The following is a 2,500-nucleotide window of genomic DNA, read 5'->3' on the forward strand; positions in this document are numbered from 1 at the left end:
ACAGTCCTGACTGAAGTCTCAGTACTGAATTAATTAATGCCGTCAAGGTTTATCCCCTGGTCAGTAACGTGAGGTTTTCAAAATCTTCAATCAAAATTAACACATACTATTTATTTAGAGATTAATAAAGCTACAAATGTTCCACTTTGACAACATTAATGCGCTAAGAAATGCACGTGATAAATGTTGGGTAACTGACCACCGGGCATTACGTCATGTAACACGTAAGTTTCACTTTGGACTTGCGATGGCAGCTGACACGAAACAGCGAAGTGCGGTGTGGAGGTTTTTTGAAAAAAACGCGAAAGGAGACCAAGTGAAATGTACACTGTGTGGTGTACATTTGGCTTTTAAAAACTATGATGGGGGGGGGGGGCGTCTGTAGGAGTGCATCTGCCAAGCAATCAACATAATATTAGCTAGAACCCTTCACATGGTCAAGAGGCTGCCTAATCATGAGGTGACACAGCATGCGAATGCTTGAGGAGGAACCACGCAACCGTCTGAGATCCATGTCTGAGATCCACTAAGATCCATGAACTAAGACGCACAATAATTGAGATGGTGGTCCATTGGTCATATTGAGAATGAGGAGTTGTCGTCACGGCACAGAGCTCCCCCCCCTTTCCGCCATGTTGGAAGGTACGCCCCTCCGAGTGCAGCTGAGCTTTGCGTTATTGTTGACACGGTAGCTGCTAGCAGAGGAGGTTGTTGCAATTCTGTACTGTTTTAACAATGCCTGGAAATAACTGCTGCGTTAAAAACTGCTTCAATGCCTCACACGATCGTCGAGGAAACCATAAGAACAGTGGGCTACAGTTTGTCAGGTTCCCTAAATGGACAACGCACTGAAGGCTGCCCCACACTACAAGATTTTTTAATCTTATGCGATTTTTGAGTCGGATGTACACCACACACATAAAGAGAATCTCAGCCCATTTGTTGCTCTCCAATCGTAAATACAAATACATCAGATTTGAACACAAGACGGAACACCACACACTATAGGATAATCTTATCCGATAATTGCACGCTGCAGGGCCATGGAGGTAGAACTAGAGCAACTCGCGTCAACAGTGAAAATGGATCAGCGTCTTTTGACAGCAGTGGTTTCCGCGGTGCTTATGCTTACATAATATCAGAGAATATCCGCGTCAGTTCGGCCGCGGCACAATTAATGAATAACGATCATAAACTGAATGGCTGTACAAGTGTTCTGAGACACGGCTGCGAACCTGCAACTTTCAAAAAAAAAGTAGTGCCGGTTTGGTGACGATGCCGTGCCGCTGCCGTATCCAGTGGAATAGCCAACATTGACTATAATGGTTTCTAATGTCTTCTTGTGTTCTCTGCATTTTCACTAGGACCCTTTTCCTTCGCCTTATTCTTCTCCATTTATTTATTAATTTCTTTATTTCTATCTCGTAATGTCTCCTGCGTCTCTATGTTGCGTATTTCCTCATCTGTTTCTATGCCGCTCTGACAACGTTGCCCCTGGAAAACCGATAGCCGTGGATGGCATCATGGCGGACGGGCTCAAACCCCTCCCCTCCCCTCCCCAAAAATCACGTGACTCCTCATTCTCAATAGCGCGACTGCGGTCCACTTAAAAAAAACGGTTAACCGTGTACACAAATAAAAAGGGGTCGTGTAACCGTTTACAATTTTTTGTAACCGTTCACACCCCTAATATGTATATGGTAAAGGTTATGTATACAGTATATATATGGTATAGGTTATGTTTACATGTATGGTATAGGTTGGTATAGGTTATGTATATATGTATATATATATGTAATAGGTAATTTATATATGTATGTATATGGTATAGTATGTATATATGTATATACATGTATGGTATAGGTTGGTATAGGTTATGTATATATGTATATATATGTAATAGGTAATTTATATATGTATATATGGTATAGTATGTATATATATGGTATAGATTATGTATATATGTATATATATGGTATAGGTTATGTATACATGTATATATGGTATAGGTTATGTGTATATGTATAAATATGGTATAGATTATGTAGATATGTATATACATGGTATAGGATATGTACATATGTACATATATGGTATAGGTTATGTATACAGTATATATATGGTATAGGTTATGTTTACATGTATATATATATATGGTATAGGTAATGTATATATGTATATATATGGTATAGGTAATGTATATATGTATATATATGGTATAGTATGTATATATATGGTATAGGTTATGTATACATGTATATATATATATATATATATATATATATATATATATATATGGTATAGGTTATGTGTATATGTATAAATATAGTATAGGTTATGTAGATATGTATATATATATATATACAGCACTTTGGTCAGTGTATGCTGTGTGTAAATGTGCTCTATAAATTAAACTTACTTACTTACTATATATATGGTATAGGTTATGTACATATATGGTATAGGTTATGTGTATATGTATATATGTATAGGTAATGTA

The 2,500-nt window shown here is 37.3% G+C and overlaps 1 protein-coding gene across 1 annotated transcript in view; it reads right to left on the reverse strand.

Moving 5' to 3' along the window:
• Positions 1–2,500, reverse strand: part of kalrna (kalirin RhoGEF kinase a) — a gene marked incomplete at its 5' end in the record, with an annotated part of 113,408 nt that overhangs the window by 47,231 nt on the left and 63,677 nt on the right. The gene's annotated exons all lie outside the window — the stretch shown is intronic.

The sequence above is a fragment of the Micromesistius poutassou genome (assembly GCF_964030765.1).
Source record: "Micromesistius poutassou genome assembly, chromosome: 14".
NCBI lineage: Eukaryota > Metazoa > Chordata > Actinopteri > Gadiformes > Gadidae > Micromesistius > Micromesistius poutassou.